The sequence below is a fragment of the Carcharhinus amblyrhynchos genome, chromosome 4 (assembly GCF_965287045.1).
Source record: "Carcharhinus amblyrhynchos chromosome 4, sCarAmb.v2.hapA, whole genome shotgun sequence".
Classification (NCBI taxonomy): Eukaryota; Metazoa; Chordata; class Chondrichthyes; order Carcharhiniformes; family Carcharhinidae; genus Carcharhinus; species Carcharhinus amblyrhynchos.
The window spans coordinates 15,296,889-15,322,452 of NC_137327.1; the positions used below are offsets into that span (position 1 = coordinate 15,296,889).

A 25,564-nucleotide genomic window follows, 5' to 3' on the forward strand; every position below is an offset into this window, starting at 1 on the left:
AATTGCAGCTGGGCAATAAGCTGCTGACTGTTGAGTTTATACCTCGGGGTGCCTCAATGAGCTCACAGCCAATTAAGTATTTATGAAGCATAGTTGCTGCTGCAGTGTAAGGAAATACAGCAGGCAGTTTGTGAACAGCAAGATCCCACAAACAACGGTAAGATAACACACCAAATAATTTAATCGTAGTGCGAGATTATATAGCCAAGTCCTGGAGTGGGGCTTGAACTCACGACCTTCTGACTCAGAGGTACCAGTTCTTTTTTGTATTCCTCAGGAATGAGCTCCTGAACCTTGGAAAAGGGAGAAAAGCCTCTGCTTTCTGAAAACCATTTGTGGCAGTTCTGTATGACGGTACCTTTTCTCAAAAACATTATTTTACATTTAACTTAACTTTCAATTTGAAAGTCACTGCCAGATTTAGGCTACAGTTCTAGAAATAGCAAAGAGTCCATTGTGGTCAGAATTTTCCAGTCTTCCATGTCCCAGTGTCAGCGAGAATGGAGAACTCGGCGCTTAGCCAAATCTCCATTTACTGTAGCGGGACCAGAAAATCCCAGCTGGAGGCCAAGGTTGGAGAATTCCGGCTTGTATCCATCCAACGCTGCCTAGGAATTATGTTCAAGCTATAAGTCGACAAGGAGAATAGTAGGAGTGAATACAAGATAGTGGTGTTTTGGAGTCTCAGTGTGATCAAATATCATCAGTTGTGACTCGAGTTAATAGCTGCTTCCTGAACCTTGAGATGGAGCTGTGATATCCATGCTGGATATCCATTTCTTTTTATTAGTCTGCGCAATGGAGTTAATGTGAGGTTTTGTATTTTTTCTGGTACAGATGCCTGTGGTTAGGTGGCTCACTTCTCCTGATGTGTGATGGTGTGCATATGGAAGACTAAATTACTAAATATCTATTTCTGCATGTTTTAAAAAAAAAATCGACAGCAGCCACACAGCTTTCAGAAAAGAAGATCATACTGACGGAGTTCTTTGAGGAAGTGACAGATTTGGGCAGCTGGGAATGTGCAGTGGATGTATTGAACGAGGGTGTTTGGAAAATACTTCACAAGGAGAGATTATTGGAGAAGATTACAGGATATGGAGCTAGGGCAGGAAAGAGTGAATAGGTGTAAAGGACAGCTTTTTGGGGTGGTTGAAAGTGGATCGTGGTTTCCCACACAATCTATTCTAACTCTGTTTCTGCTCAATGTATACAACAGTGATTCTTATATGGAGATAGACGTACAGGTGATAGGAGACAAAAATGGTTCAAACCTTTCAGTTAGCAGCGAAGGGAGAGAACTGACTGATGACCAGGTTTTGGCATTCAACTGCATATGTTTCTGAACCTTGAGATGGAGCTGTGATATCCATGCTGGATATCCATTTCTTACATTGCTGTCAGTTTTGCACAGTAACATTGAGATTTGAAAGTTTTGTAATCCTTGCAACTGGCATATTTTGTGTCAATGTATCATCTTGAAGAGCAAAGGGATCTACAAGAGGATACTGATAAGATAGTGGAGGGGGGGAAATGGGACAGATGAAATTTGATGTCAGTAAATGTGAGATGATAAATTGTGGTCTAAATGGTAACAGTTGTACTTTGGATTAAGGGACTGTGGAAGAGCAGAAGAATTCGCGGGTTCTGTTCAATCGAGCGTAAAAAGCAGCACCTCATGTAGCTAAGGCAGTTAAAAGGTGCTAAGATTTTATAGCAAGAGTATAAAATGTCAATATAGAGATGTAGTAGAATCTATATAAAACCTTAGCAAGGTTATGGTTGGTGCATGCTATGAAACTTGGCTCCACACTATACAATGGAGAGTATAGTGCAAATGCAGTAGGTTGCAATTCTGATGAATGGTTAGCAACCTGAAACATTAATTCTGTTTCTCTATCCACAGAGGCACCCAGACCATCTGATATTTCCAGCACTTTCTGTTCAAATTTCTGGCATCCACAGCATTTTGCTTTTGATTTCACTGGGATGCTGTTGCCTGGTATGAGGGAAAACAATCTGCCTCTGAAATGTTTTTGAAAATAATTTTGTTGGTGAAAGGCACTATATAAATTCAATATCTTTTCCAAATTCAGTGCATCCATTTGCCAAATAAAGTAGGTTTCATTCGTAAAGCACAGATTTCCATCAGAGCATCATAACATACCCTTCCATCAATGCATTATTTTTGAAATGCTGTCACTATTGGTGGATGAATATGTCAGTTGATTTTCACACGTTCAGTCTCGCAGGTGCCAAATGAATTCTCAGTCTCCTTGTGCTGGGGTTAATTGACAGAGAGATGTTGGCTGGACATTAGCAAAAATGATTTTGGAATGTTATAGAATCTGACTCCTCCACTTAATTAGGTAAGATGGGGTTTTGGTTCAAAGGTCTGAAAGATGGTGCTAGCAACACACTAAGTGCTCTGCTCCAGTGTAGTGTTGGAGTGTTAAAGGTTCTGCAGGTGCCATTGTATTAAATAGAAAGTAACAAAAAAAATTTTGACGAGATGGGCTATATGTTCTTCAGATATGTTCATCATTGGTTCTGGTAACCATACTGTTTCTGCAAGTTCTCCATTTTCCTAAATATTGATGCATTTGGAAGGTGGCAGATTACAATCATTTCTTATAAGGATTACACCTGTATTCGTAAGTGATTTTGGTACTTACCATTACCAGGTCATTGATACTGCAGGAAGATTAAATCAAAAAAAAATTCCCCATGTTTATTGGAACATCAATCTCCATTAATCCTCATTGCTTTTGGATATGATTGTTAACTTGACATTGAGCTTTTTATTGGCTCTTTTCTATCGTTTTTAACTGGTATGACACTGCTGCTGCTGCTGCCCGCACCCTCCCCCCCGCCCCAGCCCGCCGCCGCACTTTTGCTAACTTTAGTCAGGTTTGAGTAAAACAGTTGAATTTGGAGCTTGGATGTTTAATCACAGAATGGCAGAAGGAGAAGAAAGCAATCTTTAAAATATACTGCAGCATCACACTTGACCTTGATACGAAAGTTTTTCTTTAATGAAGGTCTGAAAATACTTCCATTGGAACTCAGATAGCTGAAAGTTTAGAACAGAATGTGATCAAGTTTATGCCAGTTTATGATTAGTGACAAATGAACTCGGTTAAATATATCCGGTATTCCTGCAACAGTAGAAAGCATCTATCCTCAAATTGGATAGGTCCTGAATGAACTAGTGGTGATATGTGACATTCACCACATGAAAGATGCAAGATGACAAAAGAAGAAGCTGTTGCAATTCAGAACCCTTCACAGTTTGACACTGCACACTGCTCCAAGAAGTCTCCACTCTGTGGTTCAGGTTACTGCAACATGGGGTAATGTGGTATACAAATCTGTGTAGTGAAGGCTGAATCTGCATGGTTAATTCTTATCACCATTACATGAAGATGGATGAATTGTGGCTTTTCCATCTTAAAGAGACTTCTCAAAGGGCAGTTTCATTTTATCTAAACCACTTAATATGGTGAAGTAAACTCAAAATCTGACTTTCAGAGCAAAGAACAATAGATGCATGGTTATGAAATTGAAGCTTGGAATGGCATTTCTTAACACGATGCACAGCAGTTTGATGTGAATGGTGAATTAGGTGTTTGAGGCCATGATATTGGATTGTAGTAGGGAGGGGGAGCTAGTGCATTGAAAGATAGGTTTTTATCCGAGAGCATCTTTGTCTAATGGTTTTCTGGCTAGTATACGTATTTTGGTAACGCTTTATATGGTTGTTATATCTTCCCAAAAGAGTCAGGTTTCGTTGAAAACTGACAAGTCAGGGCAACCAGGCTGTAAAGTAGTCACATCACAAGGCATGGTGGTATAGCGGTTAGCACTATTGCCTCACAGTGCCAAAGACCCGGATTTGATTCCTGGCTTGAGTCACTGTCTGTATGGATTCTGCACATTCTCACTGTGTCTGCATGGGTTTCTTCCAGGTGTTCTGACTTCCTCCCACAATCCAAAGATGTGCAGGTTAGGTTGAGTGGCCATGATAAAATACCCCTTAATGTCAGGGAGATTAGCACGTTAAATATGTGGGGTTACAGGGATAAGTCCTGGGTGGGATTGTGGTTGTTGGAGACTCAATGGCTGAATGGCTTCCTTCTGCACTGTAGGAATTCTATGATCCTATGGTTATTATTAAATTATCAAAATAGATGAGGTGATTTTCATGTTTAAAGTGATGGGATGGAATACAGTATGATGTGGAGATGCCAGCGTTGGACTGGGGTAAACACAATAAAAGTCTCACAACACCAGGTAAAGCCCAACAGGTTTATGTGGTAGCAAAAGCCACTAGCTTTCGGAGTGCTTGCTGCTCCTTCGTCAGATAAGTGGGAGTTCTGTTCAGAAACAGGGCACATAAAGACACAAACTTAAATTACAAAATAATTTGGTTGGAATGCGAGTCTTTACAAGTAATCAAGTCTTAAAGGTAAAGACAGTGTGAGTGGAGAGAGCATTAAGCACAGGTTAAAGAGATGTGTATTGTCTCCAGACAGGACAGTTAATGAGATTTTGCAAGCCCAGGCAAGTCATGGGGGTTACAGATAGTGCGACATGAACCCAAGATCCCGGTTGAGACCGTCCTTATGTTTGCAGAACTTGGCTACTAGTCTCTGCTCAGCAACTCTGCGCGGTCGTGTATCGTAAAGGCCGCCTTGGAGAACGCTTACCTGAAGATCAGAGGCTGAATGCCCGTCACCGCTGAAGTGTTCCCCAACAGGAAGAGATCACTCTCGCCTGGTGATTGTCGCACGCTGTTCATTCATCTGTTGTCATAGCATCTGCATGGTCTCCCCAACATACCATGCCTCGGGACATCCTCTCCTGCAATGATCCTCCTCATCTGAGCAAATCCTGTGTATACGGAGGGCTTGTCCGTAGGGAAAGGCTTCTTTAACATAGTTCGGGTGGAAGCTGGGAAGTGGAGCATTGTGAAGTTATCTGTGGGCTTGCGGTACAGTGAAGTGCTGACGTGACAGTCCTTGATGGAGATGCGTGTGTCCAAGAACTGATTCCAGAGAGTAGTCCATGGTGAGTCTGATGGTGGGATGGAACTTGTTGATGTCATCATACAGTTGTTTCAATGATTGTTTCCATGAGTTCAAAGGAAGAAAATGTCATCAATGTATCTAGTGTATAGCATCAGTTGAAGGTCCTGTGCGGTGAAGAGGTCTTGTTCGAACATCACAGCAAGTTTGAGGATTGCAACAGACACCTCCAGACACTGGAAGATGCCCTTATAAGAACAGGATATGGCGCTCGACTCGTCCGATCGACAGTTCTGACACACCACAGCCAAAAACTGCACAGACCTCCTCAGAAGACAAACACGGGAGACGGTGGACAGAGTACCCTTCGTCATCCAGTACGTCTCCAGAGCGGAGAAGCTACGACACCTTCTCGAGCCTTCAACGTGTCATAGATGAAGACGAATATCTCGCCAAGGCCATCCCCACTCCTTGCCTTCAAACAATCGCACAACCTCAAACAGACCATTGTCCACAGCAAACTACCCAGCCTTCAGAAGAACAGTGACCACAACACCACATAACCCTGTCGCAGCAACCTCTGCAAGACATGCTGGATCATCGACACGGATGCCATCATCTCAAATGAGAACACCATCCACTAGGTACACGGTACATACTCTTGCAACTTGGTGAATGTTGTCTATCTGATATGCTGCAGGAAAGGATGTCCCAAGGCATGGTACACTGGGGAGACCATATGCAGATGCTACGATAACGGATGAATGAACACCGCTCAACAATCACCAGGTGAGAGTGTTCTCTTCCTGTTAGGGAACACTTCAGTGGTTATGGGCATTCAGCCTCTGATCTTTGAGTATGCGTTCTCCAAGGCGGCCTTCATGACACAACAGCACAGAGTCGCTCAGCAGAGACTAATAGCCAAATTCCGCACACATGAGGATGGCCTCAACAGGGATCTTGGGTTCATGTCACACTATCTGTAACCCCCATGATTTGCTTGGGCTTGCAAAATCTCATTTACTGACCTGTCTGGAGACAATACACATCTCTTTAACTCTCTCCACCCACATTGTCTGTACCTTTGAGACTAGGTTACCTGTAAAGACTCGCATTCCAACCAAATTATTTTGTAAATTGAGTTTGTGTCTTTTTTTGCCCTGTTTGTGAACAAAACTCCCACTCACCAAACGAAGGAGCAGCAAGTGCTCTGAAAACTAGTTAGTGGCTTTTGCTACCAAACAAACCTGTTGGGCTTTAACCTGGTGTTGTGAGACTTCTTAGATGGAATACAGTAAACAGACATAGATTGTGTTCACCAGTGGCATTGCAACATCACAACTGATTTATCGCAGGGCAGAAGAAAGGATCATATGCATGCTTGTGAGGCTAAGTGCTCCACTAAAATTAGTGTTTGAAGCAACAGCATTGAAGAACTGGTTAAATAAATGCTGAAAGAAAAAGGAAGTGAAGGGATATCACATGGAGTGAGTACATGGGATTATTGCTGGTAACACAGATCAGCTTGATTGAATAGCTTATTTCTCTCTTTGAATTACATAGAAATTACATGTAGATTATGTTCATGAGGCACTGGTGACCTGACCTTTGAATTGCTCTCTTAAATTACATTACTATTACTACATAGTTTTGGATGCATGAACAGTAATAACACTCAACATTGTGATTACAAATTTTGGCCTTTCAGGTTTTATTTGTATCTGGAGAGATTATTTGGAGCTGTGTAACACTGGGGTAAACTAGAAGCAAACCATTGATGGTAGTAATAGAGGAAACACTTTGAGCAAATTAATGCAGAGTATCACATAAGTATGTTACACAACATTAAAGCACATCAATTTGGAAGTGACATGTGTTTTTGCTGGAAGCCCATTAATTCCGTCTAGTGGTGGCGATGGATACATTTTGTGTGTGTTCTGGAAGCTGGAGATAACTTTTTATTCTTCATTTTTCTGATGTAATCAATTTGATATAATTCATCCACTTGCAATATGCATCAGGATTCACTTGCAGCAATGTCTGTCAGCTTTATTAATAATGACTTTCTCACTGGCTTTACTTATGAACATAATTATAATGATTCACAACGACTTTTTTTAACCTGGAAATGTTGATGGATTCTGTTATCTCAACAAATGAACTGTTGGTAATGTTGGTAAAGACCACACTGATGAGTCCTGTCCAGGTTAGCTCAGGGAGATTAAGTAATTTTATGTTTTGATGCACCAATTAGAGTGGCACTGGATTGCCCCAAGGCTACCAAACAATAATCAACACGACCACCCCTGTGTGGACACCACTAATAAAGAATGGAAGTACTCCCGTCAGTCAAACTGAAAGAAACACAGCATTAGCAAAACAGCTCTTGTGTCACTAGAAAGGAACAATAACCATTATGGCAAGTGCCCTGGAGCATCACAAGTACAAAACAAGCAAATATTAACCATGCACAGTACAGTGGTAGTTCATGGAGGCCTCCTCACTTTGCCCACACTGGTGAATGGTGTCCCTCAAGCTGTTTATAACCAATGGTCTCTCTCTCTCGAGAGATGCTTATGGTCATTTGCAGACGATGGCTTAGTGCTTACAATATAGTGACATGCACAAAAACAATTAAATCATAATACTGTACAGTGAGTGGTCCCTGATGTCACAAAGTTTTGCTATAACCATTACTTCTCTGCTCTCTTCCTATTGGATAAGCATGCAACAAGACCCGAATGTTCATTTTCTCTGTGCCACAAGGACATTACGTAGTTACCAATGGGGTTGTATAGTGAAGGATCACTGTCCCTGTGGATATTTATGTGAAACAGGAATCTATGGCTGATTAAAAGAAACCTGGAGTGTACTAATAACAATGAAAGTTGTTAGGACAGCACAGGAAACAAAGCTGCCTGGAACATCAAAAGGTGAATATTACTGCATTTTCCATATTGATTCCTCTAAGTAATTGCTTGATAATGCAGTATTAGACTTCAGTTCATATAATTCAAACACCTTAGTTTAATTTGTTCAAAGGTCAGAAGACATTTCATTGAATTGAAACATAATCTTGAATATTATAGATAAGCAGGTTATGTAACATTGCAAGCTTCAGGTCCAATAAATTTCTGTCACATATATGTTGCCAACAGAGCCTCTTTTCCCCTGCCATCTTGAATTTCCTTTTCTCTTTATTCCTCATCTCCAAAATTTAAGTTTCATTCCTGGAGTAAATTAATTATTTTGGGGTGTTTCTCATGATTACCAAGACATGCCTATGGGTGTTCAATAGCAACAGGACATTGGAACTCATGTCAATGTTTGCGACTTTGAAAATCATTTTTCTTATGATGACTTTTCAGTCATAAAAAGATGAAACGGATCAGGTTAATTGCCGTATAACTACATTGGAGTGCCCTTTTGTAATTTTATACGACTCTCCAGGAAATTAGATCACTAAGCAAAGCCAACGTTATTTTAAAGAACATTTTCAAGAACATTTTTAAATTGGTGTATGTAATTCAAATAAGGAACTCTGCAACATTCAGGAGCAAGTGAAAAAGTATACAAGTGACTCATCATTGCACATTATCTTGATTATATTTTAACTTTTCTCAAATGAGGTGATTTAGATCACCGTCCATTGACAAAGGCATAATTGAATTATCATTTTTTCTGGATCATATCTGCTGTATTGAAAATGTATTTATTTAGCATAGGCACACTATAGACAAATAGGACTATGTAACAACAAGTGATAAAGCTGTGAGCACATTCTTGTACTAGCTCTTCTGATCATGTAAGTATGATCTCAATTCTGTTTATTTCACATTTATTAAAAACGATTTTGTCTTCCCATTTAGGATAGGTCAGGGAACCGGAATACTGGGGCAGAGTGGCTACAGGTCTTAGAATAACCTGACAATCTGAAAGCAGTGGGGGGAAAAAAAAATGTAGGCCCTGTTGATTTTGTTAGTTTGGATATACCATTTTAGTTACACAGGAAAAGAAGTAGGCCGTTTCACCTCTTGAGCCTTTTCTATCATTCAGATAGATTACGGACGACAGGCCTCAGCTTTATTTAACTATTTTTATTACATATCCTTGCTACCCTTACTCAACCAAAATCTATTGATCTGAGTTTTTAAAATTTCATTTGACCGAGTATTCTGCAGCCTTCTGCAGAAATGTGCAGGTTCTAGATTCCACCATTATTTGTGTGAAAAATTCCTCCTGATTTCTTTCTTAAGAATGTACACTTTTGTTTTGGAGTTCCCCAACAGAGGAAATAGATTATTTATATTTGCTGTTTCAAATCTCTATCATTTTGAGGACCTCACTAGATTATCGCTTTACATTGTCAACTCAAGGGGACATGAACCAAATTTAAGCAACCTGTCTTTTATAGGTTAACCCTTTAAATGCTGGTATGATTCACATGAATCTGCACTGTACCTTTTTCCAAGGCCAGTATATAATTCCTGAGATTCAGTGCTCAAAGCTGAATGCAGTACTCTGGATGGGGCCTGTCCACAGATTATAGTATGGATCTTGGGAGCGTATTTATTTACTGTACATTGCATTTTAGGCAACAGTCATGTTTGTTTCTCCGTCACAAGTTCTTTGAGGGTCAATTAATGCAATTATTAAAAAGGACACATTTCTGCACTTATTAGTGTATCATAAACCTCTGTTATTTTGCTAACCCTCCATATTACCACCTGATGACGTCCTGACAACAGCTTTGTACAGGAATATCTCTTGCCTTTTAGTGACATCATGAATGGTAACAGCAGTGGGCAGCACTCAATTCATGACATCATTTGAAAGCAACAATACCAAAAATTTGCATTTATCTCGCTCCTTTAATATAGTGAAACATTCCAAGTTGCATTACAAGAATATTATTAAACAAAACTTAATACTGAACCAACCACACAAGGAATCCAGACAAAGCTCCATCAAAGAGGTAGGTTGTTTGAAGGAGAATAGGTGATTTAAGGAGGGAGTTTTGGAGCTTAACATCTTAACAGCTGAAGGCATGGCTACCATTTATGCAATAATTAAAATGAGGGTTGCTCAAGAGACCAGAACTGAAGGAATAGATATCCCAAAGGGTTAAAAACATAGGGCAGAAATTTAAGTTTGGGGCAGGTGTCTACTCACACTTCATCTCCCTGCATTACAAAAATTAATTTCAAACTGACTGACTTTAGAACAAAAAGCCTGCCCCAAAGTTCCATTAATGATTTTGTACACTTCAGTTAAATTTCTTCTCAGCCTCCTGTGGTCCAAAGAGAATCGCCCCAACCTATCTAATCTTTTTGTAGCTGAAATTTGCATTTGGGGCAGGTGTCTATTCACACTTCATCTCCTCGCATTACAAAAGTCAATTACAAACTAACTGACTTTAAAACAAAAATGATGTGGATATGTTGGCGTTGGACTGGGGTAAACACAGTAAGAAGTCTGACAACACCAGGTTTAAGTCCAACCGATTTATTTGATAGTAAACTCACAAGCTTTCGGGGTTAGTCCCTTCGTCAGGTGAATGGAGAGTTCTGGCCTCAGACAGAGCATATAAAGCACAGACAGTTTACAGATTACTGATTAGAATGCAAATCTTTACACCTAACCTGCTGTTCAAGTCTTAAAGTGGCCGACAATGTGAGTGGAAGGAGCACTGATCACAGGTTAAAGTGATGTGTATTGTCTCCAGACAGTACAGTAAGTGAGGTTTTGCAAACCCAGGCAAGTCACGGGGGTTACAGATAGTGCGACATGAACCCAAGATCCTTGTTGAGACCGTCCTCATGTGTGTGGAACTTGGCTGTCAGTCTCTGCTCAGCGACTCTGCGCTGTCATGTGTCGTGAAGGCCGCGTTGGAGAATGCTTACCCAAAGGTCAGAGGCTGAATGCCCGTGACCACTGAAGTGTTCGCCAACAGGAAGGGAACAGTCTCGGCCGGTGATTGTCGAGCGATGTTCATTCATCCGTAGTCGTAGCGTCTGCGTGGTCTCCCCAATGTACCATGCTTCGGGACATCCTTTCTTGCAACGTATCAGGCAGACAACGTTGGCCGACTTGCAAGAGTATTTACCATGTACCTGGTGGATGGTATTCTCACGTGTGATGATGTCATCCATGTCGATGATCCAGCACCATGGACTATTCTCCAGAATCGGTTGCATTCTTGGACACATGCATCTCCATCAAGGACGGTCACCTCAGCGCCTCACTGTACCGCAAACCCACAGACAATCTCACAATGCTCCACTTCTCCAGCTTCCACCCTAAACATGTTAAAGAAGCCATCCCCTATGGACAAGCCCTCCGTATACACAGGTTTTGCTCAGATGAGGAGGATCGTGACAGACACCTCCAGATGCTGAAAGATGACCTCATTAGAACAGGATATGGTGCTTGACTCATAGGTCGACAGTTCCGATGCGCCACAGCAAAAAACCACACCGATCTCCTCAGAAGACAAACACGGGGCACGGTGGACAGAGTACCCTTCGTCGTCCAGTACTTCCCCGGAGCGGAGAAGCTACGACATCTTCTCCGGAGTCTTCAACATATTGATGAAGACGAACGTCTCGCCAGGGCCATCCCCACACCCCTACTTCTTGCTTTCAGACAACCATGCAACCTCAAACACACCATTGTTTGCAGCAAACTACCCAGTCTTCAGGAGAACAGTGACCACAATACCACACAACCCTGCCACAGCAACCTCTGCAAGACATACCGGATCATCGACATGGATGACATCATTACACGTGAGAATACCATCCACCAGGTACACGGTAAATACTCTTGCAAGTCGGCCAATGTTGTCTACCTGATACGTTGCAAGAAAAGATGTCCCGAAGCATGGTACATTGGGGAGACCATGCAGATGCTACGACTACGGATGAATGAACATCGCTCAACAACCACCAGGCGAGACTGTTCCCTTCCTGTTGGCGAACACTTCAGTGGTCACGGGCATTCAGCTTCTGACCTTCGAGTAAGCATTCTCCAAGGCGGCCTTCACGACACACGACAGCGCAGAGTCGCTGAGCAGAGACTGATAGCCAAGTTCCGCACACATGAGGACGGTCTCAACAAGGATCTTGGGGTCATGTCACACCATCTGTAACCCCCGTGACTTGCCTGGGTTTGCAAAACCTCACTTACTGTACTGTCTGGAGACAATACACATCTCTTTAACCTGTGATCAGTGCTCCTTCCACTCACATTGTCGGCCACTTTAAGACTTGAACAGTAGGTTAGGTGTAAAGATTTGCATTCTAATCAGTAATCTGTAAACTGTCTGTGCTTTATATGCTCTGTCTGAGGCCAGAACTCTCCATTCACCTGACGAAGGGACTAAACCCAAAAGCTTGTGAGTTTACGATCAAATGAATCGGTTGGACTTAAACCTGGTGTTGTCAGACTTCTTACTGTTCAAAACAAAAAGCCAGTTCCACATCTACAGGCAGCCTAAAAAATGCATGACGGGACTTCCACCCCAATTTGATTGGCAAGCAGTTCTAATGGCCGCAAGGGCACCAGATCTCATTACTGGCATTATTGGAACTGCAGGCCAATGATGAAGAGCAATGCTTCCTCGACTAAGATAAGTGCCAGGCTTATAGGGATGGAGGGGATCAGAGGGTTTAGGGATGTGGTCAAGGGGGAGGTAGGTGGATAGATTTTGAGACACAAAGGAGGGGTATCATTCTGGGCTGGAGGGATCCTGATGCACCAACTAAAGGACGTAGTCACCGACCCGACCCCCCCCCCCCCCCAACTTTGTTCCCGCCTTTTAGCAGTTGTGTGAAAAAAGATTGCTCACTCCCTCCTGCCTGTCCATGCCCAACACATTATGGTGTGGGCAGCGTAACACTTAGATCAGTTGGATTGTTAATGAATCCAAATATCAATTAATTATTTGTTTTTAATGATGGATGGGCAGCCAATTTCAGTGCACATTCACCATTTTATGGGAACCAGATTGGATGTGGCAGTGGACTAGCGACCCATCATAATTTAAGTGCTCTCCTGCTGAAAACACCCCATAAAATAATAGGCCATAAGATCAGTCCCTGGAAAGAAAAGGTATGTAGCATGGAAGATGACCATTTGACCCATTGTCTTTGCCAGCCAGGAAAGAGCTATACAGTCCAACCCATTTTGCAGCTCTTAGTCTATAGTCTGTCGGTTATAGCACCTTAAGAGCATATCCAAGTATTTTTTTTGAATGCAGTGACGTTTTCTGCATCTACACCCTTTCAGGCAGTGTGTTCCAGTCGCCTAGCACCCTTTGGGTAATAATAATATTTCTCCTCAATTACACTTCAATTATTTACCAAATTATTTAAATCTATGCCTCCATGCCTGGTTATTGACATGCTTGTAAGGGAAAGAGGTCCTTCCTATCTACTCCATCAAGACCCCTTGTGATTTTGTGCACTTCAGTTAAATCTCTTCTCAGCCTCCTGTGGTCCAAACAGAATCACTCCAGCCTATCTAATCTTCTCATAGCTAAAATAAAAATCCATTCTTGGCGACAGCTTTGTAAACTTCTTCTGTACCCTCTGTAGTGCATTATTTTTATAATGTGATAACATTAACTAGATTCAGTACTCTAGGTGTGATCTAATCTGTGTTTTGTACAGTTCTAGCATAACCTCCCCACTGTTACATTTCTATCTTTGGCTAATAAAGATAAATTATTATCTTAACCACCTTAACTACCAGTCCGGTTACCTTCATGGATCTTTGGACATACATTCCCAAGGTACATCTGTTCCTGTACACTTCTGAGTATCTTACCATTTATTATGCTTTCATGTGGGGGGATTAAGGGTTATGGGGAGAGGGCGGGAATGTGGAACTGAGCCACGACAGATCAGCCATGATCTTATTGAATGGCGGGGCAGGCTCGAAGGGCTAGATGGCCTACTCCTGCTCCTATTTCTTATGTTCTTATGTGCCTTGTTTTCCACCCCTCGATATATTACCTCATATGTCTCAGGTGAATCCCAGTTGCCACTTTGCTGCCAATCTTACTAATCAATTGTTAACTTCCTATATTCTATCGTATACTTCCTCTTTAGCAACTGCACAACTAATTTTTGTATCATTTGCAAATTTCTTTATCATGTCCGTTCTATTTAAATCCAAGTTGTAGCTTTAAACTATGTAAGCAAGGTACCTAATAGTGAGCTCTGTAGAACCCTGCTGGGAACAGTCTTAAAAACGCTTGTCAACCGTTATCCTTTGCTTCCCTTGAGCTGACTTTGGATCCAACTTAATTGATTCCTTAGAGTCGGAGACAGGAGAAATTATCATGAGGAATAGGGAATTGGCAATAACACTGAACAATTATTCTGTATCTGTCTCCACAGTCAAAAGACACAAACTACTTATCAGAAATAGATGATAATCCAGAGGCAAAGTATCAGAGAAATTTAAGGGAATAAAACAGGATATAATGGCCAATATGCTAGGGTTAGTGGAGAAGTCGCTGCAATGATAGCGGATGCACAATCTATATTATTGAATTAGATAACGAGGTTGAGAGTAATGTATCTAGGTTTGCTGATGATACAAAGCTAAGTGGGAATGTAAGTTGTGAGGAGGACACAAAGAGACTGCAAAGAGATAAAGACAAGTTAATTGAATGGGTAACAAGCTGGCAGGTGAAGTATACTGTGTGGAAATGAGAGGTTATTTACTTTGGTAGTAAGAGTAGAAATGCAGAATATTTTTTAAAAGGGCTGAAACTTCTAAATGTTGAGATATGGGATAGGAAAACATATTGGAAAGTAGAGTCGGGCAGAAGATCAACCATGACTGTATTTGATTTGCCACATCCATATAGACTGCACCAAACACTTCACCCTCGTGTACGCTCCTTGCTATTTCATAAAAATTCAATGAGGTCACATAAGACCTTCCTTTAGCAAATCCATGCAGCCTGTTCTGGATTAACCTGTGCTTTTCTAAGTCACAGTTTAGGCTACCTGTTCAGTATTTTTCTAATAATTTTCCCATTACTGAGGTTCAGCTGACTGGGCTACGATTACCTTAACTACACTGTTCCCCCTTGTTATGTGAAGACAGGTGCAAAGTGTTCATTAAGAATCATGGCCAACTCTTCCACTCCACACAAAAATTATCTTTTTGGTCTTTAATGGAGCCTTCTGTTCTCTTGTTGATCTTTATATATTAAGAAGATATCTTTATTTTTCCTTTGATACTATTCCAAATTTTTTTTTACATCTCGTTTTGCTTTTCTAATTCCCTTTATAATTTCATATTTGCATTTCCTATATGCCCTCAGCTCCCTGCCATATTGAGCTCTCTGAATCTGACATAAGTGTCTCTTTTTTGCTTTACCTTTGATATCCATTGGGCATCGAGAGCTGGGATTCCCATTCTACTTCTTCATGGGAACATATTTGTTCCTTGAGTACCTCCCATTCACCTGACAGTGATTTATCTTCAGTTAGCTATTCCTGTCCACGTTTATAAAATCAAATCTCAGTTTCATAAAATAAGCCTTTCTAAATATTAAAACATTTTTACTCTTGGCCTATTTTTATCCTTTTGCATAACTATACTGAATATAACTAAATTATGAACACTACCACCAAAGCATTCTCCCACTTTCACCCAGCCCAACTTCACTTCCTAAGATAAAAACATATTTTTGTATTTTTCTTTTATTTCATTTCCTGAGACTGGTTCAGAACTGCCTCCTCTTGTTGGGTTTGGATGTCCTCAAGTTTACAGAGTATAGAATATGAGAGGCCAGCCAAGTGTGCATATAACTAGTCAAATCTAGAAGTAGCAAAAACATGGTTGAACATTTCAATGATAAATGAGCTGAGACAGGGATAGAATTGGATGGTGTTACAAAAGTGGTTTGGTGGTGCATGGATACGTGATAGGTGATTTGACGTGATTTATTATTGTCACATGTATTAACATGCAGTGAAAAGTATTGTTTCTTACATGCTACATAGACAAAGCATTCTGTTCATAGGGAAGTAAAGGAGAGTGCAGAATGTCAGGTTACAGTCATAGCTAGGCTGTAGAGAAAGATCAACTTAATGCAAGGTAGGTCCATTCAAAAATCTGATGGCAGCAGGGAAGAAACTGTTCTTGAGTCAGTTGGTACGTATCCTCAGATTTTTGTATTCCTAATGGAAGAAGGTGGAAGAGAGTATGCCCAGGTAGAAGAGAGTATATGTGACATCCTTAATTTTGTTTGTTGCTTTACTGAGGCATCAGAAAGTATAGACAGAGTCAATGGGTGGGAGGCTGGTTTGAGTAATGGATGGGCTTTATTCACAATCCTTTGTAGCTTCTTGCGGTCTTGGAAATAGTAAGAACGATACCAAGCTGTGATATAACCAGAAAGAATGCTTTCTATGGTGCATCTATAAAAGTTGGTGAGAGGCCAAATTTCCTCCCTTTTTTGAGAAAGTAGACGCATTAGTGGGCTTTCTTAACTATAGCATCGGCATGTGGGGACCAGGACTGGCTGTTGGTGATCTAGACACCTAAAATCTTTGACACTCTCAACCATTTCTCCTTCATCACCATTGATGTAGACAAGGACTTCCTGAAATCAATGACTGTCTCCTTCGTTTCGTTGGATTGAGAGAGAGATTATTGTCGAAGCACCAGTTCACCAGATTTTCTATCTCTTTGCTGTGTTATTGTTTGGGATCCGACCCACTACGGTGGTGTCATCAGCAAACTTGCGAATCGAGTTGGAGGGGAATTTAGCCACATAGTCATAGGTGTCTCTGGAGTATAGTAAGGGGCTGAGGACAAAGCCTTGTAGGGCACCAATTTTGAGGTTGATCATGCAAGGTGTTGTTGCCTATCCTTACTGATTGTGGCCTGTGGGTAGGAAGTTCAGGGTCCAGTTGCAGAGGGAGGTGCCAAGCCCCAGGCCATGGAGTTTGGAGTTGAGTTTCATAGGAATGGTTCATTTTTTAAATTTAAGTTTATTTATTGGTGTCACAATTACGCTTTCATTAACACTGCAATGAAATTACTGTGAAAATTCCCTAGTCGCCATGCTCCAGCGCCTGTTTCAAGTACACTGAGGAAGAATTTAACTTGGCCAAGCACCAACCAGCACATCTTTCAGACTGCGGAAGGAAACTGGAGCATCCAGAGGAAATTCACAGACACGGGAAGAACATGCAGACTCCACACAGATAGTGACCCAAGCTGGGAATCAAACCTGGGTCTTGGAGCTGTGAGGCAGCAGTACTAACCACTGTGCCACCATGCAGCCCAGTTAAATGGTCAGTCACGAGGGGACATAGGTTCAAGGTGAGGGATAGGTTAGGGGAGATGACTGAGAGGGTGGTAGAGGCGGGTTGCCTCATGTCCTTTAAAATGTACCTGGATGAACACTTGGCGTGTCATAACTTTCAGGGCTATGGGCCAAGTGCTTGCAGATGGGGTTCGGTAGGAGTTCAGCTGTTTCTAGTCTGTCAGTATGGACTCGATGGGCAAAAGGGCACTGTACGTATCACAAAAGTTGTTGAAGTTTATGAATATGGTTTGTGGTAGAGAACAGAAATTTGGTGATAGCCTGGGTTCGATTCCCAGCTTGGGTCACTGTCTGTGTGGAGTTTGCACATTCTCCTCGTGTCTGTGTGGGTTTTCTCCAGATGCTCCAGTCCAAAGATATGCGGTTAAGTTGATTAGCCATGCTAAAAATTGCCCTTAGTGTCCTGAGATGCGTAGGTTAGAGGGATTAGTGAGTAAATATGTAGGGATATGGGGGTAGGGCCTGGGTGGGATTGTGGTCAGTGCAGACTCAATGGGCCAAATGGACTCTTTCTGTACTGTAGGGTTTCTATGATTCTATGATAGATTACCTCATCAGTAATAGTTATAAGAGTAGCAAGACCACATGAAATAGCAAGATCAAGTGTGAGACAATGAATATGGACACAAGAGTTACTATGCAGGAAGAGATTTAGGGAGGACAGGAGGGCATCGAACTCTGGTAGTGAACTAGAAGAGCTGAGATGGAAGTTGAAATCTCCTAGGATGAGATGTTGCTTAGAAGCTGAAGGAAGAAAGGAGTACTTATCTCAGGTACTTGGTTGGACTGTAAAGAACAAGAGTTTTAACTGAGAGGCATTGGAACAAGGTAAGAGGAGTACGTAGACAGATCAAGGTGTCATTTAGAGATAAGAGCTACACCACCACTATCATTTGAGTAGGCAAGCAATGGAAAGTATAGCTAGGTTGAGAATCTTCATTAAGGGGAAAGAGACTCACCTCAGCCACTCATCAAAATCATTGTGTCAATATTATCATGCACAGTAAACTCAGAAATGGCAAGAATTTATTCACAAATGCTCACACATACTGGAGGGAGACCCAGTGAGACTGCCCATCCACTGGCAGTACACAAAAAGACATAGCGGTTGGAGGAAGTTGGCAGTATTGGCCCCTTGCACACAAGCAGTTTGCAAAGCTCAGGAGAGAATCAGAAGCAACAGTGGGGTTATAGTGGATGCCTTGGTGGTTATTTTCCAGACGTCGCTGGATTCCGGGGAAGTGCCGGAAGATTGGAAAACGGCTAATGTTACGCCGTTGTTTAAGAAGGGTGCCAGGCAAAAGGCGGGGAATTATAGGCCGGTTAGTTTAACGTCTGTGGTAGGTAAAATGTTAGAATCCGTCATTAAGGAGGAAATTGCGAGGCATCTTGAAGGGAATTGCTTGATAGGGCGGACGCAACACGGTTTCATTAAAGGGAAGTCGTGTCTGACAAATTTACTGGAGTTCTATGAGGATGTGTCTAGGGCAGTGGATAGAGGAGAGCCGGTGGATGTGGTCTTTCTGGATTTTCAGAAGGCGTTTGACAAGGTACCTCACAAGAGGTTATTGCAGAAGGTCAGGGGACATGGAGTTGGGGGTAGGGTGTTAGCGTGGATAGAGGATTGGTTGTCAAATAGGAGGCAGAGAGTGGGGGTCAATGGGTGCTATTCGGATTGGCGGTTGGTGACTAGTGGGGTGCCCCAGGGGTCGGTGCTGGGGCCTCAGCTATTTACCATTTATATAGATGATCTGGAGGAGGGAACCGAGTGCAGGGTGTCGAAATTTGCTGATGACACCAAGATTGGGGGAAAGGCAAATTGTGTGGAGGGTGTGGAGAGTCTGCAGAAGGATCTAGATAGGCTGGGCGAATGGGCCAGGAAATGGCAAATGGAATTTAATGTTGGCAAGTGTGAGGTGGTCCACTTTGGTAGGAAGAATGGTAGGAAGGATTATTACTTACGTGGCGAAAAACTGCAGCAGGCGACGGTGCAGAGGGACCTCGGGGTCCTTGTGCATGAGTCGCAAAAACCCAGCTTGCAGGTGCAGCAGGTGGTCAGGAAGGCGAATGGGATGCTGGCCTTCATAGCGAGGGGGATTGAATATAAAAGTAGGGAGGTCTTGCTGCAGCTGTATAGGGCATTGGTGAGGCCGCAGCTGGAGTACTGTGTGCAGTTTTGGGCGCCGCACCTGCGCAAGGATATTTTGGCCCTGGAGGGAGTGCAGAGGAGGTTTACTAGGCTGATACCGGAGTTGAGGGGATTGAGCTATGAGGAGAGGCTGAATAAACTAGGCTTGTACTCGTTAGAGTTTAGAAGAATGAGGGGAGATCTCATTGAGACGTATAAGATGATGAATGGGATGGATAGGATAGAGGTGGAGAGACTCTTCCCGCTCAAAAAAGACAGTAGGACTAGGGGGCACAGCCTCAAGATAAAGGGGAGGCGGTTTAGAACGGAGTTGAGGAGGAACTTCTTCACTCAAAGGGTGGTGAATCTCTGGAATTCTCTGCCCGTTGAAGTGGTGGAGGCTGCCTCGCTAAATATTTTTAAGAAGCAGGTTGATGGGTTCTTGATAAGAGAGGGGATTAAGGGTTATGGGGAGAGGGCGGGAAAGTGGAACTGAGCCACAACAGATCAGCCATGATCTTATTGAATGGCGGGGCAGGCTCGAAGGGCTAGATGGCCTACTCCTGCTCCTATTTCTTATGTTTCTGCTCATTTGGGAGCAGCAATGAGTCCATCAGTGAACCTTTTGAAGGATGCCAAAGAGGGAAAATAGAGTTGTCTCAGAGTAAGTCAAAATTGGATGACGGCAGGAGAGCGAGAAGGACAAGTGCTGAAGGATTGAAGTTTGTAGAGTACTTGAAGGCAGAGGAACAAAAACCGTGGCATGTTGGATGGAAGGGTAAAAGGCAAGAAGAGAAAAGCAACTTCATGGTGCCACTAAAGAGGAAATCCAACACAAGTTGTCTACGACTTCTAGGTTACCTCTGAAATGTTTCAAAGTGTAAGCGAAGACAAATATAACCTAATTATTAAAGCATACAGTTTTGTTGAACTTTGAACTGAATGACAATTTATATGTAAATACATAAACATTTATATGTTTTTAGGTGGTGTTGAAAGCAAGTGAAATGTGGGGATTAATAGCTAAGATTATGACTGATGCCTCGAAGAAAGTTGTATCTGACATTGGTGAGGTTTTAACCAACACATTGGGCCCAATTTTACCATTTTCATTCTTACTGCTGAATCTGGGTATAATGTAGATCCGACTTAAAAATCTGCTTTCAGGTGCCCCCATACGCATTCAGCTTGAAAAAAAATCGCGGGTCCCATTCACACTGACACGATCTGACACAGGTTCCATTCATGCTGACAGAAATCTGACATGGGTGTGCTTTTTCAAGCTTAGTACGGCCGAAACGATTGAAGCTCTGAACTCCATGTGTGTAGTTACAAAAAAAATTTGAAAAAGCGTGCCCGTGTCAGATCATTCCTGGCCGCAGAAAGTGGAGAAAGCAGCCCGGGGCGGCGAAAAGCAGCAGCGATGGCCCCCACACATATCGCTGTCCCCCTTATCTGCCCTGCCCCCACTATCCACACGCATCGCTGCCCCCCTTATTCACTCCCCCCCACTACCCTCACACATCACTGTCCCCCTTAGCCACCCACTACCCACGCATATCACTTTCCCCCTTTTCAACCTCCCCACCCACTACCCAGACCAATCTCCCTCTCCCCACCGATCGCTCGCAGAGTGGCAGCAGACCCCTCTGCTTCCCCTGCATCCCAACCAGAGATCCATCTGACCCCACCCAACCAGAGATCCATCTGACCCCACCCAACCAGAGATCCATCTGACCCCACCCAACCAGAGATCCATCTGACCCCACCCAACCAGAGATCCATCTGACCCCACCCAACCAGAGATCCATCTGACCCCACCCAACCAGAGATCCATCTGACCCCACCCAATCAGAGATCCATCTGACCCCACCCAACCAGAGATCATCTGACCCCACCCAACCAGAGATCCATCTGACCCCACCCAACCAGAGATCCATCTGACCCCACCCAACCAGAGATCCATCTGACCCCACCCAACCAGAGATCCATCTGACCCCACCCAACCAGAGATCCATCTGACCCCACCCAACCAGAGATCCATCTGACCCCACCCAACCAGAGATACATCTTACCCATCTCCTTCCTCTCCCCCCCCCCCCCACTTCCATCCCCTCCTCAGGCAACGATCTGGCCTAACCCCACCAAGGGAATGGTCTGGCCTTAACACCACCACCCCCCCCCCCCCACCCCCCCAGACAACAATCTGGCCTCACCTCCCCACCCACCCGTCTCCCGGAAGAACATCTGACCCACCTCCTCCCTTTCCCCCAGACAACGATCAGCCCCCTCCCCCCACCCCCCCCCAGACAACAATCAGCCCTCCACCCCCCACCCCTCCCCTGAGATGCATCTGTCCCACCTCCTCCTCCTCCTCCCACCACCCCCCCCCCCAATTAGACAGTCAGACAACAATCTGCCCTCACTCCTCCCCCACCCCCCTTCCCCAACCACACAATGATCTGACCCACCTCCCTCCTTCCCACCCACCACTGACCTGAGTCAGAGAGCCCTTGGAAACACAACAAGCTCTTCAGCAGCTGGAGCGCCCAATTCAGACTTTTATTTAGTAGGTCCATTATGGCATGGTCCCAGATTGGCAAACGCAGTGGTGAAGGGGGAAACCCTGATAAAGTTGGGCGGGGCAGTTCATTAATTCAATTTAAATGCATGCAAATGCATTTAAATCGCCGTTGTGCCCGTTTTGGGCACAAAGCAGATCACCGCCATACCCAGGTTTCGGTAAGGTGGCAATCTGTGCAGATGCAGGTGCGGATTGCATTAATGGCCTCGCACCCGACTTTACCATGTTTTCGCTCCCAATGCAATGGTAAAATTGGGCCCATTGTATTCAGTTTTGGTCACCATATTATGAGAAACGTGTAGAATTCTTGGAGTGATTCCGAAAGGGGGTTGTGAAGCCTAAATTTGGATGATCAAGAGGAAATAGGATCATAAGTATTTATTCTCTGGAGGAGAGAAGGATTGGGAGTTGGTGGGGGTGGGGGGGTGAGGGTTGGGAGGGGGGCAGTCTTTGTTCGTTCATGGAAAGATTGATCCAGAAAGGTTCTGTTATTCAGAGAATATAATGACTGGAGGAAATAACATGTTTACACTATCAAAAAGGTAAGATATTGAGACAGTATTTATAAAATAATGTAACACCTGACTTGCAATAAATATATTGGCATCCGTTAGAATCATGTTTAAATTTTGCATCTAATGCACATCCATATTGCTCTAGACTTTACGCTTCAAGGTGCGATGTTGTTTTCATCTGTTCAACAAAAATCTTGGAAAAGGGAAAGACGGTAGTAATTTAATAAAAGCAAAATATTGCGGATGCTAAAATCCAAAATAAAAACAGAAAATGCTGGATAAACTCAGCAGGTTTGACAGTATCTGTGGAGAGATAAACAGAATTAACATTTTGAGTCCCTATGACCCTTCTACAGAACAGTAATTTAGTACTGGGGTTCAGCAGATCTGGATCCCAAAATATACGAACATTGTCCAATTTGCAAAGATCCCATGCCAAATGTTTAAACTCCAATTGACTGAAGGTTGAGATTAGTGAACAAGATTTTATGGTGTTAAACTGTGACAACATGATTTGAGGAGTGGAATATTACATAATATAACGCTCAGGCCTGTATAGAACAGCATAGTATTTGATTTACAATGAGCAGTGCTCAGGGGCATCTACATTTTATTTTTATTTTGGCTGGTTTTCTAATCTAAAACTGGCTGCTCTTCTATATATATCTTTTATAAACTGAGAAAAGCTATCCTATTTATAAATGGTTTACAACCGTATCTATGAACTAGTTGAAAATCATGAAAAGGAGCGTGCTCCTGGCATTTTTGCCTGAAAATTTCTTCTGAGGCTCATCCAAAATGGGAATTAGGCCACATTAGAAAATTGCTCTGCCAGATCAATAGTTCCCTTTTCTGGCCCAATATTTGGTTTGTTTCCTTTCCTGCCCCTCTTCCCTCTTCCACAGAGGTTCGGCCGTAGCCAGACTCGAAATGTTAACTCTGTTTTCTCTGTCTGCAGATGCTGCCAGACCTGCTGTGTTTTTCCAGCATCCTCTGTGTTGTCCTGTGTTGTCAAACGAGGGGCATGCACACGGTGGGTCGTGCGTGAGCTGCTCTTGGCGGTTTCGAGAGTGGCCTAGTACTTCGTGTCACTGTGTGTGCTTAATCCTGGACCAGCAGACGGGCACCACAACAGCTCAGTGACTATCACTGCTAGCTGTGCAGATACATGGATTTGAGCTTGTGTCTGTGGGAGTTTGCACATTCTCCCTGTGGTTGCGTGGGTTTCCTCCGGGTGCTCTGGTTTCCTCCCACACCCCAAAGATGTGCTCCTAGGCTGATTGGTGTACCAAATTGACCCTACACTATTCTCCCCTGAATCTGGCTACATTAGGGGTACCATTCACATACACATGGGGCAGGGTAGGTGTAGGAAAATGCTTTGTTGAAATGGCGGCGCGGGCTCGTTGGGCCGAAGGGCCTGTTTCCCATGCTGGGTTGTTCTTTGTTCTTTGTTTGCTGTTCTTGTTTTAGTATTCCAGAGAGCTGGACAAATGACCCAGAAAACTTCAATGGAATACCATCATGTCAATTTAAGAATTTTAATTTGGGGTAAAGGAATCTTGGAAATAAAAGATGGTATCAAAAAAAGTCACCAAGAATTGTTAAAATTCAACTGGTTCACCAACATCCTTTCGGCAGGATAACCTGACCATGGGCCTCCCGAATATGCTAGTATTATCTCTGTAATTACACTTCAAAAGCACTTCATTGTCTATGAAGCACTTTGGATCTCCTTATCTAGCACATCCTATCCATGACTCCTGTCCTGCTAACTAGTCAGTTATCAGGACAAGCAGAAGTGGGCCACAACTGTTGGCTTTACCAACGACACACACATTCTGAGAATGAATGAATAAAGCATTCGTATTTGCCATAATATATTTTAGTAGGGAAATTGGAAATCGGGTGTTGCATTATAATGAAACTGGTATTAGTAGTATTGGCTTTTGCAGTCAACATTGAAAGTGTCCCATAGAAGCGCACAGCTTAAAAAAGGAAAATAAATGTATATTGTTCGCAGATTTCATAAACTAAGATTGTTCTCTCCAGTTCATTACATCTTCGTTTCTAGTCACCAGCTAATTTGGTGCAAAGAATGGTGGATGCGTCAAATAAACTGGAGATGTGTGAAATTAGTTAAACCCAATGTGATCTACATCCTCTTTTTGACTCCCTATGTACCGTTTCTGGGAGCAAAAGTGTTGAATTCTAAGGTTCATTAGTGCAGAAAAATTGGTGAATTAATGACTTCAGTTTTTCTCCCTAGTGGCTCAGGGCGCGTTTGATTGGATAGGACTAACAGCAGTGAAGAGCAATTTAGATGCTGCAAGCAAAAGTGAACATGAGCATTAGCTGTCTACGATGCAAAATGATTTAAAAGTGAGTAGTTTGCAGGAGTATATTATAGGATCTGTACAATTTGATTTGAATAATTTTAATTTGGAAATGCCATTGGTATCATAAGCTGCAAGCAAATCCTTAGAATCTCAATGGAATTACTCTTCATGCTTTAATATTTATTTATTTTAGTCTCCTGTGGGACCCTGTGAATGGAAATGAACTTTGTCATCATGTGGTGTTTGCATATGTGATATCATTTCTCCAAATCATCAAAAATTTTTGTATGTGTGTGTTAGGGAAATATTGCCAGCAAAGTGATTGTCCTTGACTGTTTTGAAATTTTGCATTTGTTTTGATCATCAACAAGGGGCGGCACAGTGGTTAGCACTACTGCCTCACAGTGCCAGGAACCCAGGTTCAATTCTAGTCTCTGGTGACTGTCTGCATGGAGTTTGCATGTTCTCCCCGTGTCTGTGTGGGTTTCCTCTGGGTGCTCCAGTTTCCTCCCACAGTCCAAAGGTGTTCAGGTTAGATGGACTGGCCATGCTAAATTGCCCCCTACTGTCCAAAGATGGTTAGGGGATTACCGGATAGCTATGTGGGGTTATG

At 42.8% G+C, this 25,564-nt stretch overlaps 1 protein-coding gene and 1 non-coding gene across 3 annotated transcripts in view; both read left to right on the forward strand.

The window, feature by feature from the left end:
- The window catches only part of zdhhc7 (zDHHC palmitoyltransferase 7), an 87,852-nt gene that overhangs the window by 15,492 nt on the left and 46,796 nt on the right, over positions 1-25,564 (forward strand). Inside the window, exon 2 of one of the 2 annotated variants that reach the window (XM_080186728.1) lies at positions 24,882-24,994. The exons of the other annotated variant lie outside the window; for it this stretch is intronic. The gene's annotated coding sequence lies outside the window, so the exon portion shown is untranslated. The remainder of the gene's footprint in view (positions 1-24,881; positions 24,995-25,564) is intronic. 2 annotated transcript variants of the gene reach the window in all.
- LOC145342760 (small nucleolar RNA SNORA71) lies at positions 2,645-2,775 on the forward strand. The gene has a single exon (XR_013886615.1). It is a non-coding gene; the product is annotated as a small nucleolar RNA SNORA71 (small nucleolar RNA).